The sequence below is a fragment of the Zingiber officinale genome, chromosome 9A (assembly GCF_018446385.1).
Source record: "Zingiber officinale cultivar Zhangliang chromosome 9A, Zo_v1.1, whole genome shotgun sequence".
Taxonomy (NCBI): Eukaryota; Viridiplantae; Streptophyta; class Magnoliopsida; order Zingiberales; family Zingiberaceae; genus Zingiber; species Zingiber officinale.
In genome coordinates, this window is record NC_056002.1 from 58,220,628 (window position 1) to 58,236,973 (window position 16,346).

A 16,346-nucleotide genomic window follows, 5' to 3' on the forward strand; every position below is an offset into this window, starting at 1 on the left:
GCTCTAAACAAATCTGCACTACAAGCTCTAAAGAAATCTGCTCTAAAGAAATCTGCATTTTAAGCTCTAAGAAATCTACACTACAAGATTAATTAAAATATGCACTATAAGCTTACATAAAAATCTGCACTATAAGCTTAATTGAAAGCTGCACTATAGGCTTAATTAAAATCTGCACTATAAGCTTAAATAAAAATCTGCACTATATGCTTAATTAAAAATCTGCACTATAAGCTTAATTAAAATCTGCACTATAGGCTTAATTAAAATCTACACTATAAGCTTAATTAAAAATCTGCACTATAAGCTTAATAAAAATCTGCACTATAGGCTTAATTAAAAATCTGCACTATAGGCTTAATTAAAAATCTGCACTATAAGCTTAATTAAAATCTGCACTATAGGCTTAATTAAAAATCTGCACTATAGGCTTAATTAAAAATCTACATTATAAGCGCTTCTCATGCTTCGAATTCAAGAAGAACAAAGGTCCGAAACTACTCCTACTGCAGGTGAGAAGCACTTACCTTGATTCTTGGACTCACAACCGAACAAAAAGGGCTTCTAAGACCTTGGTCGGCCGCCGAAGATGATGCCCTAACTCTCTTTCGTTTTCTGCCCGAGCTCCGCCATCGTACGCCGAAGAGAAGGAGAGAATGATTTAAGTCACGGGAAAACAGAGCATCAACTTATCCCTTTTTATAACTTAATATTTCTGTTAACTCTTAAATAAATTCGCTATCTTTTCTAAACAGAAAAATCCAACATCAACTTATCCCTTTTATAATCCAATATTCTGTTAATTATCTTAAATAAATTCGCTACCTTTTCTAAACAGACAAATCCAACATCAACTTATCTCTTTTATAATGCAATATTCTGCTAACTATCTTAAATAAATTCGTTACCTTTTCTAAACAAACAAATCCAACATCAACTTATCCCTTTTATAATATTCTGTTAACTATCTTAAATAAATTCGCTACCTTTTCTAAATAGACAAATCCAAGATCAACTTATCCCTTTTATAATCCAATATTTTGTTAACTATCTTAAATAAATTCGCTACGTTTTCTAAACAGAAAAATTCGTTTGCCCATCTGCTCTGCCGGGTTTTGACCGAGTCAAAGGTCGTGGGTTCAATTCTCGGCTTGGATATTTTTTTGTCGAAACTTCCTTCGTTTAGTAAAAATACCAAACGACCTCCAAAAATTACGTAAAAATACTCTTAAAATTTCTAAAAATCCATAGAATATTTCTATAGCATTTTAAAATATTTTTAAATTACTTTTAGGACTCTAATTGAGGAAATTTGGGGTGTTACAATTCTCCCTACCATATAAAAAGTTCGTCCTCGAATTTAGAATAATTCTGGATATCTCTGTCTCATACTGTCCTCACGCTCCTAAGTAACTTCCTCGTGCTTCTGGTTATAAATGACTTTCACTAATGATACTCTTTGTTCCTTAGTCTCTTAACTTCTCGGTCCCCTATTATTCATATCGCATCGTACCCCATTAGGGGTCCTTGGAAGGCTTGATATCTTCTTTATCCTTTCTAAACATACTTATGTATATGAATATAAGAGAAACAAAACTTCTATCTTACTAAAGTGCATATAAGCAATTACTCCATACTGAAAATAATAAAGAAAGCATAAAAGGAAAAATTAAATACTTTCTTACTTGAAGACGGCAAAGATTGTGCTGATCTGTGATGTTGGAGAATAGGAACTGCTCTGATACCAACTGTAACACCGCACCCTCCTCACTACTAGTCCGCGAGGGCGGAGCACTACTGGACTACTAACTTTACTTAACTATCCTTGTTCACATGTTGATAGTAAGCCCTAAAACTCTCGGAGAACTCAAAACTTACAATTAACTAGCAGCGGAAGACTAAATGACTCATCTAATACATTCTACTCAACTCTTTGTTAATAAATTCTTATGCTAAATCCCAAGGCTTCTATAGTCCAGACATCACACATCCATCCGCACCTCCTCGTCGCCTTCTTTTGCTATAACTTTTCCTTTCCTTTATCTGCAGTAAGAGGAAATGCAACTATAAGCAAAATTGCTTAGTAAGCGCTATCTAACTCACAAAACTCGAATATGCATGTGAATATACTGAAATCTAAAAGTTGAATGTTCAAAAGGAAAACTACTCATGCTCATCTACAAGCAAAAGAAACATACTGAAATGTTAAACGTGTAAATCTTATAATCTTGCTGAATTTTAAACACTTTCTGAATCTTATTTCACTTGTTTAAAAACTTATACTTTAATACTTCAAAATAATCAACTTTCTTCTTGGGCCCAGGCGTAGTACCATCTTATGCGCGTTCCCTAATAGGTTGGGGTAGCGAGCCACCAATCCTAAAAGAGCAGACCTCGGTCTACCAGGGCCAAGACCTCGGAATTGGACACCTGGATTTGTTTAACGACAACCTCGAAAGTCGGGTACTAGCCTCTTAAATAATGTAAAATACTTGTTATCTTTTATTACTTCTAATATATAATGTGTCGGCATTTTCTTTAAGCACCTTGTGTTCCAAAATCCCTAAAGTCTTGACTTTGGGATCTACTTAAGGCCTTGGCCTTTCTCTTTCTTTTCTTTATCTTTCTTACACTTGTTAATACTTCTAATAAAAGAATGCTTCTTTAAAAAGAAACTGAAATGTTTAAACAAATTCTAACTTTGAAATGCATAAACAAAAATCTGCATACAATGCTAATCAAAATTCTGCATACTATACTAATCAAGATTCTGCATTCTATGCTACACTATTTCTTCATACTATGCAAACATAAATTCTGCACTATAATACTTAACCAAACTGCACTATAATCTTTTTCTTTAAAAACTGCACTATAAGTTCCACCAAAAATCTGCACTACAAGTTCCACCAAAAATCTACACTATAAATTCCACTAAAAATCTGCACTACAAGTTCCACCAAAAATTTGCACTATAAACTTTAAAGAAATCTGTACCAAAAGCTTTTAAGAAATCTGCACTACAATCTCTAAAGAAATCTGCACTACAAGCTCTAAAGAAATCTGCTCTAAAGAAATCTACATTTTAAGCTCTAAGAAATCTATACTACAAGCTTAATTAAAATATGCACTATAAGCTTACATAAAAATCTACACTATAAGCTTAATTGAAATCTGCACTATAGACTTAATTAAAATCTGCACTATAAGCTTAATTAAAAATCTGCACTATAAGCTTAATTAAAATCTGCACTATAGGCTTAATTAAAATCTACACTATAAGCTTAATTAAAAATCTGCACTATAAGCTTAACTAAAATCTGCACTATAGGCTTAATTAAAAATCTGCACTATAGCCTTAATTATAAATCTGCACTATAAGCTTAATTAAAATATGCACTATAGGCTTAATTAAAAATTTGCACTATAAGCTTAATTAAAATCTGCACTATAGGCTTAATTAAAAATCTGCACTATAGGCTTAATTAAAAATCTACATTATAAGCGCTTCTCATGCTTCGAATTCAAGAAGAACAAAGGTCCGAAACTACTCCTACTGCAGGTGAGAAGCACTTACCTTGATTCTTGGACTCACAACCGAACAAAAAGGGCTTCTAAGACCTTGGTCGGCCGCCGAAGATGATGCCCTAACTCTCTTTCGTTTTCTGCCCGAGCTCCGCCATCGTACGCCGAAGAGAAGGAGAGAATGATTTAAGTCACGGGAAAACAGAGCATCAACTTATCCCTTTTTATAACTTAATATTTCTGTTAACTCCTTAAATAAATTCGCTATCTTTTCTAAACAGAAAAATCCAACATCAACTTATCCCTTTTATAATCCAATATTCTGTTAATTATCTTAAATAAATTCGCTACCTTTTCTAAACAGACAAATCCAACATCAACTTATCTCTTTTATAATCCAATATTCTGCTAACTATCTTAAATAAATTCGTTACCTTTTCTAAACAAACAAATCCAACATCAACTTATCCCTTTTATAATATTCTGTTAACTATCTTAAATAAATTCGCTACCTTTTCTAAATAGACAAATCCAAGATCAACTTATCCCTTTTATAATCCAATATTCTGTTAACTATCTTAAATAAATTCGCTACGTTTTCTAAACAGAAAAATTCGTTTGCCCATCTGCTCTGCCGGGTTTTGACCGAGTCAAAGGTCGTGGGTTCAATTCTCGGCTTGGATATTTTTTTGTCGAAACTTCCTTCGTTTAGTAAAAATACCAAACGACCTCCAAAAATTACGTAAAAATACTCTTAAAATTTCTAAAAATCCATAGAATATTTCTATAGCATTTTAAAATATTTTTAAATTACTTTTAGGACTCTAATTGAGGAAATTTGGGGTGTTACAATTCTCCCTACCTTATAAAAAGTTCGTCCTCGAATTTAGAATAATTCTGGATATCTCTGTCTCATACTGTCCTCACGCTCCTAAGTAACTTCCTCGTGCTTCTGGTTATAAATGACTTTCACTAATGATACTCTTTGTTCCTTAGTCTCTTAACTTCTCGGTCCCCTATTATTCATATCGCATCGTACCCCATTAGGGGTCCTTGGAAGGCTTGATATCTTCTTTATCCTTTCTAAACATAGTTATGTATATGAATATAAGAGAAACAAAACTTCTATCTTACTAAAGTGCATATAAGCAATTACTCCATACTGCAAATAATAAAAAAAGCATAAAAGGAAAAATTAAATACTTTCTTACTTGAAGACGGCAAAGATGGTGCTGATCTGTGATGTTGGAGAATAGGAACTGCTCTGATACCAACTGTAACACCGCACCCTCCTCACTACTAGTCCGCGAGGGCGGAGCACTACTGGACTACTAACTTTACTTAACTATCCTTGTTCACATGTTGATAGTAAGCCCTAAAACTCTCGGAGAACTCAAAACTTACAATTAACTAGCAGCGGAAGACTAAATGACTCATCTAATACATTCTACTCAACTCTTTGTTAATAAATTCTTATGCTAAATCCCAAGGCTTCTATAGTCCAGACATCACACATCCATCCGCACCTCCTCGTCGCCTTCTTTTGCTATAATTTTTCCTTTCCTTTATCTGCAGTAAGAGGAAATGCAACTATAAGCAAAATTGCTTAGTAAGCGCTATCTAACTCACAAAACTCGAATATGCATGTGAATATATTGAAATCTAAAAGTTGAATGTTCAAAAGGAAAACTACTCATGCTCATCTACAAGCAAAAGAAACATACTGAAATGTTAAACGTGTAAATCTTATAATCTTGCTGAATTTTAAACACTTTCTGAATCTTATTTCACTTGTTTAAAAACTTATACTTTAATACTTCAAAATAATCAACTTTCTTCTTGGGCCCAGGCGTAGTACCATCTTATGCGCGTTCCCTAATAGGTTGGGGTAGCGAGCCACCAATCCTAAAAGAGCAGACCTCGGTCTACCAGGGCCAAGACCTCGGAATTGGACACCTGGATTTGTTTAACGACAACCTCGAAAGTCGGGTACTAGCCTCTTAAATAATGTAAAATACTTGTTATCTTTTATTACTTCTAATATATAATGCCTCGGCATTTTCTTTAAGCACCTTGTGTTCCAAAATCCCTAAAGTCTTGACTTTGGGATCTACTTAAGGCCTTGGCCTTTCTCTTTCTTTTCTTTATCTTTCTTACACTTGTTAATACTTCTAATAAAAGAATGCTTCTTTAAAAAGAAACTGAAATGTTTAAACAAATTCTAACTTTGAAATGCATAAACAAAAATCTGCATACAATGCTAATCAAAATTCTGCATACTATACTAATCAAGATTCTGCATTCTATGCTACACTATTTCTTCATACTATGCAAACATAAATTCTGCACTATAATACTTAACCAAACTGCACTATAATCTTTTTCTTTAAAAACTGCACTATAAGTTCCACCAAAAATTTGCACTACAAGTTCCACCAAAAATCTACACTATAAATTCCACTAAAAATCTGCACTACAAGTTCCACCAAAAATTTGCACTATAAACTTTAAAGAAATCTGTACCAAAAGTTTTTAAGAAATCTGCACTACAATCTCTAAAGAAATCTGCACTACAAGCTCTAAAGAAATCTGCTCTAAAGAAATCTACATTTTAAGCTCTAAGAAATCTATACTACAAGCTTAATTAAAATATGCACTATAAGCTTACATAAAAATCTACACTATAAGCTTAATTGAAATCTGCACTATAGACTTAATTAAAATCTGCACTATAAGCTTAATTAAAAATCTGCACTATAAGCTTAATTAAAATCTGCACTATAGGCTTAATTAAAATCTACACTATAAGCTTAATTAAAAATCTGCACTATAAGCTTAACTAAAATCTGCACTATAGGCTTAATTAAAAATCTGCACTATAGCCTTAATTATAAATCAGCACTATAAGCTTAATTAAAATATGCACTATAGGCTTAATTAAAAATTTGCACTATAAGCTTAATTAAAATCTGCACTATAGGCTTAATTAAAAATCTGCACTATAGGCTTAATTAAAAATCTACATTATAAGCGCTTCTCATGCTTCGAATTCAAGAAGAACAAAGGTCCGAAACTACTCCTACTGCAGGTGAGAAGCACTTACCTTGATTCTTGGACTCACAACCGAACAAAAAGGGCTTCTAAGACCTTGGTCGGCCGCAGGAGATGATGCCCTAACTCTCTTTCGTTTTCTGCCCGAGCTCCGCTATCGTACGCCGAAGAGAAGGAGAGAATGATTTAAGTCACGGGAAAACAGAGCATCAACTTATCCCTTTTTATAACTTAATATTTCTGTTAACTCTTAAATAAATTCGCTATCTTTTCTAAACAGAAAAATCCAACATCAACTTATCCCTTTTATAATCCAATATTCTGTTAATTATCTTAAATAAATTCGCTACCTTTTCTAAACAGACAAATCCAACATCAACTTATCTCTTTTATAATGCAATATTCTGCTAACTATCTTAAATAAATTCGTTACCTTTTCTAAACAAACAAATCCAACATCAACTTATCCCTTTTATAATATTCTGTTAACTATCTTAAATAAATTCGCTACCTTTTCTAAATAGACAAATCCAAGATCAACTTATCCCTTTTATAATCCAATATTCTGTTAACTATCTTAAATAAATTCGCTACGTTTTCTAAACAGAAAAATTCGTTTGCCCATCTGCTCTGCCGGGTTTTGACCGAGTCAAAGGTCGTGGGTTCAATTCTCGGCTTGGATATTTTTTTGTCGAAACTTCCTTCGTTTAGTAAAAATACCAAACGACCTCCAAAAATTACGTAAAAATACTCTTAAAATTTCTAAAAATCCATAGAATATTTCTATAGCATTTTAAAATATTTTTAAATTACTTTTAGGACTCTAATTGAGGAAATTTGGGGTGTTACAATTCTCCCTACCTTATAAAAAGTTCGTCCTCGAATTTAGAATAATTCTGGATATCTCTGTCTCATACTGTCCTCACGCTCCTAAGTAACTTCCTCGTGCTTCTGGTTATAAATGACTTTCACTAATGATACTCTTTGTTCCTTAGTCTCTTAACTTCTCGGTCCCCTATTATTCATATCGCATCGTACCCCATTAGGGGTCCTTGGAAGGCTTGATATCTTCTTTATCCTTTCTAAACATAGTTATGTATATGAATATAAGAGAAACAAAACTTCTATCTTACTAAAGTGCATATAAGCAATTACTCCATACTGCAAATAATAAAAAAAGCATAAAAGGAAAAATTAAATACTTTCTTACTTGAAGACGGCAAAGATGGTGCTGATCTGTGATGTTGGAGAATAGGAACTGCTCTGATACCAACTGTAACACCGCACCCTCCTCACTACTAGTCCGCGAGGGCGGAGCACTACTGGACTACTAACTTTACTTAACTATCCTTGTTCACATGTTGATAGTAAGCCCTAAAACTCTCGGAGAACTCAAAACTTACAATTAACTAGCAGCGGAAGACTAAATGACTCATCTAATACATTCTACTCAACTCTTTGTTAATAAATTCTTATGCTAAATCCCAAGGCTTCTATAGTCCAGACATCACACATCCATCCGCACCTCCTCGTCGCCTTCTTTTGCTATAACTTTTCCTTTCCTTTATCTGCAGTAAGAGGAAATGCAACTATAAGCAAAATTGCTTAGTAAGCGCTATCTAACTCACAAAACTCGAATATGCATGTGAATATACTGAAATCTAAAAGTTGAATGTTTAAAAGGAATACTACTCATGCTCATCTACAAGCAAAAGAAACATACTGAAATGTTAAACGTGTAAATCTTATAATCTTGCTGAATTTTAAACACTTTCTGAATCTTATTTCACTTGTTTAAAAACTTATACTTTAATACTTCGAAATAATCAACTTTCTTCTTGGGCCCAGGCGTAGTACCATCTTATGCGCGTTCCCTAATAGGTTGGGGTAGCGAGCCACCAATCCTAAAAGAGCAGACCTCGGTCTACCAGGGCCAAGACCTCGGAATTGGACACCTGGATTTGTTTAACGACAACCTCGAAAGTCGGGTACTAGCCTCTTAAATAATGTAAAATACTTGTTATCTTTTATTACTTCTAATATATAATGCCTCGGCATTTTCTTTAAGCACCTTGTGTTCCAAAATCCCTAAAGTCTTGACTTTGGGATCTACTTAAGGCCTTGGCCTTTCTCTTTCTTTTCTTTATCTTTCTTACACTTGTTAATACTTCTAATAAAAGAATGCTTCTTTAAAAAGAAACTGAAATGTTTAAACAAATTCTAACTTTGAAATGCATAAACAAAAATCTGCATACAATGCTAATCAAAATTCTGCATACTATACTAATAAAGATTCTGCATTGTATGCTACACTATTTCTTCATACTATGCAAACATAAATTCTGCACTATAATACTTAACCAAACTGCACTATAATCTTTTTCTTTAAAAACTGCACTATAAGTTCCACCAAAAATCTGCACTACAAGTTCCACCAAAAATCTACACTATAAATTCCACTAAAAATCTGCACTATAAGTTCCACCAAAAATTTGCACTATAAACTTTAAAGAAATCTGTACCAAAAGCTTTTAAGAAATCTGCACTACAATCTCTAAAGAAATCTGCACTACAAGCTCTAAAGAAATCTGCTCTAAAGAAATCTACATTTTAAGCTCTAAGAAATCTACACTACAAGCTTAATTAAAATATGCACTATAAGCTTACATAAAAATCTACACTATAAGCTTAATTGAAATCTGCACTATAGGCTTAATTAAAATCTGCACTATAAGCTTAATTAAAAATCTGCACTATAAGCTTAATTAAAATCTGCACTATAGGCTTAATTAAAATCTACACTATAAGCTTAATTAAAAATCTGCACTATAAGCTTAACTAAAATCTGCACTATAGGCTTAATTAAAAATCTGCACTATAGCCTTAATTATAAATCTGCACTATAAGCTTAATTAAAATATGCACTATAGGCTTAATTAAAAATCTGCACTATAGGCTTAATTAAAAATCTGCATTATAAGCGCTTCTCATGCTGCGAATTCAAGAAGAACAAAGGTCCGAAACTACTCCTACTGTAGGTGAGAAGCACTTACCTTGATTCTTAGACTCACAACCGAACAAAAAGGGCTTCTAGGACCTTGGCCGGCCACTGGAGATGATGCCCTAACTCCCTTTCGTTTTCTGCCCGAGCTCCGCCATCGTACGCAGAAGAGAAGGAGAGAATGGTTTAAGTTACGGGAAAACAGAGCATCAACTTATCCCTTTTTATAACTTAATATTTCTGTTAACTCCTTAAATAAATTCGCTATCTTTTCTAAACAGGCAAATCCAACATCAACTTATCCCTTTTATAATCCAATATTCTGTTAATTATCTTAAATAAATTCGCTATCTTTTCTAAACAAACAAATCCAACATCAACTTATCTCTTTTATAATCCAATATTCTGCTAACTATCTTAAATAAATTCGCTACCTTTTCTAAACAAACAAATCCTACATCAACTTATCCCTTTTATAATATTCTGTTAACTATCTTAAATAAATTCGCTACCTTTTCTAAATAGACAAATCCAAGATCAACTTATCTCTTTTATTATCCAATATTCTGTTAACTATCTTAAATAAATTCGCTACCTTTTCTAAACAGAAAAATTCGTTTGCCCATCTGGTCTGCCGGGTTTTGACCATGTCAAAAGTCATGGGTTCATTTCTCTGCTTGGACATTTTTTTGTCGAAACTTCCTTCGTTTAGTAAAAATACCAAACGACCTCCAAAAATTACATAAAAATACTCTAAAAATTTCTAAAAATCCCAAGAATATTTCTATAGCAATTTAAAATATTTTTAAATTACTTTTAGGACTCTAATTGAGGAAATTTGGGGTGTTACAATTCTCCCTACCTTATAAAAAGTTCGTCCTTGAACTTAGAATAATTCTGGATATCTCTGTCTCATACTATCCTCACGCTCCTAAGTAACTTCCTCGTGCTTCTGGTTCTAAATGACTTTCACTAATGGTACTCTTTGTTCCTTAGTTTCTTAACTTCTCGGTCCCCTATTATTCATATCGCATCGTACCCCATTAGGGGTCCTTGGAAGGCTTGATATCTTCTTTATCCTTTCTAAACATACTTATGTATATGAATATAAGAGAAACAAAACTTCTATCTTACTAAAGCGCATATAAGCAATTACTCCATATTGCAAATATAAAGAAAGCATAAAAGGAAAAATTAAATACTTTCTTACTTGAAGACGACAAAGATGGTGCTGATGTGTGATGCTGGAGAATAGGAACTGCTCTGATACCAACTGTAACACCCCACCCTCCTCACTACTAGTCTGCGAGGGCGGAGCGCTACTGGACTACTAACTTTACTTAACTATCTTTGTTCACATGTTGATAGTAAGTCCTAAAACTCTCGGAGAACTCAAAACTTACAATTAACTAGAAGTGGAAGACTAAATGACTCATCTAATACATTCTACTCAACTCTTTGTTAATAAATTCTTATGCTAAATCCCAAGGCTTCTATAGTCCAGACATCACACATCCATCCACACCTCCTCGTCGCCTTCCTTTGCTATAACTTTTCCTTTCCTTTATCTGTAGTAAGAGGAAATGCAACTATAAGCAAAATTGCTTAGTAAGCGCTATCTAACTCACAAAACTCGAATATGCATGTGAATATACTGAAATCTAAAAGTTGAATGCTCAAAAGGAAAACTACTCATGCTCATCTACAAGCAAAAGAAACATACTGAAATGTTAAACATGTAAAACAAATCTCTACAATCATGCTAGCATAAACTTGCTGAATTTTAAACACTTTCTCAATCTTATTTCACTTGTTTAAAAACTTATACTTTAATAATTCAAAATAATAATCAACTTTCTTCTTGGGCCCAGGCGTAGTACCATCTTATGCGCGTTCCCTAATAGGTTGGGGTAGCGAGCCACCAATCCTAAAAGAGCAGACCTCGGTCTACCAGGGCCAAGACCTCGGAATTGGGCACCTGGATTTGTTTAACGACAACCTCGAAAGTCAGGTACTAGCATCTTAAATAAAGTAAAATATTTGTTATCTTTTATTACTTCTAATATATAATGCCTCGGCATTTTTTTAAGTACCTTGTGTGCCAAAATCCCTAAAGTCTTGACTTTGGGATCTACTTAAGGCCTTGGCCTTTCTCTTCCTTTTCTTTATCTTTCTTACACTTGTTAATACTTCTAATAAAAGAATGCTTCTTTAAAAAGAAACGGAAAGTTTAAACAAATTCTAACTTTGAAATGCATAAACAAAAATCTGCATACTATGCTAATCAAAATTCTGCATACTATACTAATAAAGATTCTGCATTCTATGCTACACTATTTCTTCATACTATGCAAACATAAATTTTGCACTATAATACTTAACCAAATTGCACTATAATCTTTTTCTTTAAAATCTACACTATAAGTTCCACAAAAAATCTGCACTACAAGTTCCACAAAAAATCTGCACTATAAATTCCACTAAAAATCTGCACTACAAGTTCCACCAAAAATCTGCACTATAAACTTTAAAGAAATCTGTACCATAAGCTTTTAAGAAATCTGCACTACAAGCTCTAAAGAAATCTGCACTACAAGCTCTAAAGAAATCTGCTCTAAAGAAATCTGCATTTTAAGCTCTAAGAAATCTGCACTACAAGCTTAATTAAAATATACACTATAAGCTTACATAAAAATCTGCAATATAATCTTAATTGAAATCTGCACTATAGGCTTAATTAAAATCTGCACTATAAGCTTAAATAAAAATCTGCACTATATGCTTAATTAAAAATCTGCACTATAAGCTTAATTAAAATCTGCACTATAGGCTTAATAAAAATCTACACTATAAGTTAATTAAAAATCTGCACTATAAGCTTAATTAAAATCAGCACAATAGGCTTAATTAAAAATCTGCACTATAAGCTTAATTAAAATCTGTACTATAGGCTTAATTAAAAATCTGCACTATAGGCTTAATTAAAAATCTGCATTATAAGCGCTTCTCATGCTTCGAATTCAAGAAGAACAAATGTCCGAAACTACTCCTACTGCAGGTGAGAAGCACTTACCTTGATTCTTGGACTCACAACCGAACAAAAAGGGCTTCTAGGACCTTGGCCGGCTGCCGGAGATGATGCCCTAACTCCCTTTCGTTTTCTGCCCGAGCTCCGCCATCGTACAAAGAAGAGAAGGAGAGAATGGTTTAAGGCACGGGAAAACAGAGCATCAACTTATCCCTTTTTATAACTTAATATTTCTGTTAACTCCTTAAATAAATTCGCTATCTTTTCTAAACAGACAAATCCAATATCAACTTATCCTTTTTATAATCCAATATTCTGTTAAGTATCTTAAATAAATTCGCTACCTTTTCTAAACAGACAAATCCAACATCAACTTATCTCTTTTATAATCCAATATTCTGCTAACTATCTTAAATAAATTCGTTACCTTTTCTAAACAAACAAATCCAACATCAACTTATCCCTTTTATAATATTCTATTAACTATCTTAAAAAAATTCGCTACCTTTTCTAAACAGACAAATCCAAGGTCAACTTATCCCTTTTATAATCCAATATTCTGTTAACTATCTTAAATAAATTTGCAACCTTTTTTAAACAGAAAAATTCGTTTGCCCATTTGGTCTGCCGGGTTTTGACCAAGTCAAAGGTCGTGGGTTCAATTCTCGGCTTGGACATTTTTTTGTCGAAACTTCCTTCGTTTAGTAAAAATACCAAACGACCTACAAAAATAACATAAAAATAATCTAAAAATTTCTAAAAATCCCTAGAATATTTCTATAGCATTTTAAAATATTTTTAAATTACTTTTAGGACTCTAATTGAGGAAATTTGGGGTGTTACAAACACATTATTACTACCCAAGTTACAAGAATGTTGAGATCCAATGTCACGCCCCGGAGGAGTCCCTGTCCGAATAAATTTCGGCAGCATCTCCCCTGTATGGCGGACAATCTGAACTTTCTACATCTCCATATACCTCAGCCACATGCGGCTGGAATAATAACAGAAAATAAAATACAACACACAGACATTCCACGCAGTTTAATAAGCAATGATAAGAAGACTCAAAATCAACCCTACTCAACTACACTCATAAAACACAAATCCGACGATAAGATCAATTTACCTCTTCTGTCGTCTAGGCAGGCATGTAGTAAAATCAAAACCAAACCAAATCCATCGACATTAAAAAATCCATATCATATACACACCATCAAACAAAACAAATTTAGCATAGTCTATGTAAGAAAACCAAAAGACCAATAATATCCTCGAGGTCTGTAGGGACTAGCAACTTGAACTCCCTCCTGACAGCATCAACCTGAAAAATAACAACAATGGAGGCGGGGTGAGTCAAACACTCAGCAGGTACAACTGATATACAAAGTAGGGAAATAACACCTAGCACTAATCATGCGTACAATCTCCTGATATAAGAAAGATAAAAATGCATCTAAAGTAAACAGGAGAGAAACTGTACTAACCAGAACCTGGGTATAAGGACAAACAGTCCGAGTGGTAAAGAAATCCTGTATGCATGCCAAACATAGGTATCCAAACAATATGCAGCATATAAATGCAGCAAACACAAACACAAGCAATAAATGCATCTTGCATATGATGCTAATGATGCGTCCTGGTCACCCCTGACGCTAGTCAACCATCTCACACACAATAGCGAGGCCGAGTGGGTAGGGCTGTGACAACCGTGCACTCTGTCGTCACTGCTCCTGATAAGTGACCGAGTGGACGGGATGCTGTCGGAGTACACCTATCCTCCTACCCCAAATCAAAAGTGGGGGAGCGCAATGCTCTCAACTCCCGGTACACGATGACGGGGAGGAATCCCTGTCGGCTAACACGTTGCATCACGCTAACCTTGAGCGGACCAATGGAGCCAAACAAAGTCCCTGCTGCAACACACACTGCCTGAATCAACCACTAACCCATGAGTGGTGGTGTGTGCAGATCCATGTAACTGGCGATGTGCTCAACAATAATGGAGCGGACTATCGCACAGCATGCAATCATGCAAATGGTGCATGACACTAACCACAAAATATCCTGAGCTAAACCATGTATATATATATAGAAGGTGCACCATAAGTCAATGAATCAAAACAACGGTACACAGATCAGATAAGATATATAATCTAGGTCCTGAACATGGTGAAGCATGGTATATCACTACCCCTACAAGCATGTATAAACAGGTAAAGTATACATGAGATGCAAACCAAACAATCAATCAAGCATGTAACAAGTTTTGGGTAGTGATTAACTGAAACAGAATGAGGAACATAATTAATGCAATTTGTTAAATTCACTACTAAGTATATCAAACGACATAAAGTCAAAAGTACCCGCCTCCAAATAAGAAAAGTCCAATCCGGTCCAACTCTGGCGTCGACATGCTCGTCTCGCGTCAAAATCCTATGTCATCAATATATATATACTTTTATTTAGCTAACATTCAAAGGAATGGCTAAATAAAAATCCTTAAGGCTAAATTAGGGTAAAACCCTAATCAACCTAACCCTCGAGTATAATTCATCTACAACAAAAATGATCATACCCAACTAATATTAGATTCGAAACATGACTATAATTACCATGTATCAAAATGTACCTAAATCACTCCAAAACCAATGATGTATGTACCAATTTATACCTAAAACAACACGTATTAAGAACGTGCCAACTCAACCACACTCCAAACCCTTACCTTAGGGTTGCTGGACCAAACATTCTGCTGGAGACAGAGGTTACTGCTCAAACAAGAAACTCCACCGACTGTCCAAGAAAAAAAATCAAGAACTGAGGTCAACCACAGGAATCAAACCACAACCCTAATTCCACACCTCATATCTTACCTCCAAAATCAACAAGACTCGGCTGGACCTGGTGGCCGGCAGCAGTGTGGTACAGAGACAGCGGCACTGGAGCATTAGACTGGCGAAGGAGTCAGAAATTAGGGCACGGTTCCTGATCAGAAGAGGGGGGTGTTCTGCCGGGGTTCTTCGCCGTGCGGAGGAGGCCGAACAAGAAAGGGAATCAAGGGTCGGCGCTGCTTCGTTCGACGGCAGCAAGTTGCGTCTATGGCAGAGGAGGAAAATCGGCAGAGAACAGCTCAGCCGACGATAGCTCAAACGCAGGCGAGGAGGAAGAGAGGGGAAGAAGAAGCTTGGCCGGCGTTCGATCGGAGAGGAAGAGGTAACCGCCGACGCCAGGAGGTTAGGGCACGGGTGAGTTCGGCGGAGGAGAAGAGGAATGGCACGCGGGGAATAAAAATGAGAGAGAAAAGAAATAAGAAAGGAAAAGTAAATAAATAAAAACCAACTTTTCCTCACTTAAATGGGTAGCCTAAACAGGCTTTCCCGGGCCCCGTTTTTATCCCCGTAAACTCATCCATACGAGCTCCGAAAAATTCTCAGAAAATTTCCAAAAATTCTAAAAAATTCCCTTATCATTATTAGCCATATTTCGGTATTTTACATCCAACATCACCTTGTGACAACTAATTGTGACTCCTCACAATATATGACATTGTCCTTCTATCTTAAACATCTAGATTGATCAATGTGAGGCATAGACCGTGTCATCCTCTAATCAATCTAAATCTTGAACTCCAAGTAGACTCACTCAATCAAATGTGCTCAATATCTCATATTGACTCATTTGAGCATGGTCATGCACTTTGTGGTTTCACTCTATCAAGAATATTGATGTCTCTCCCGT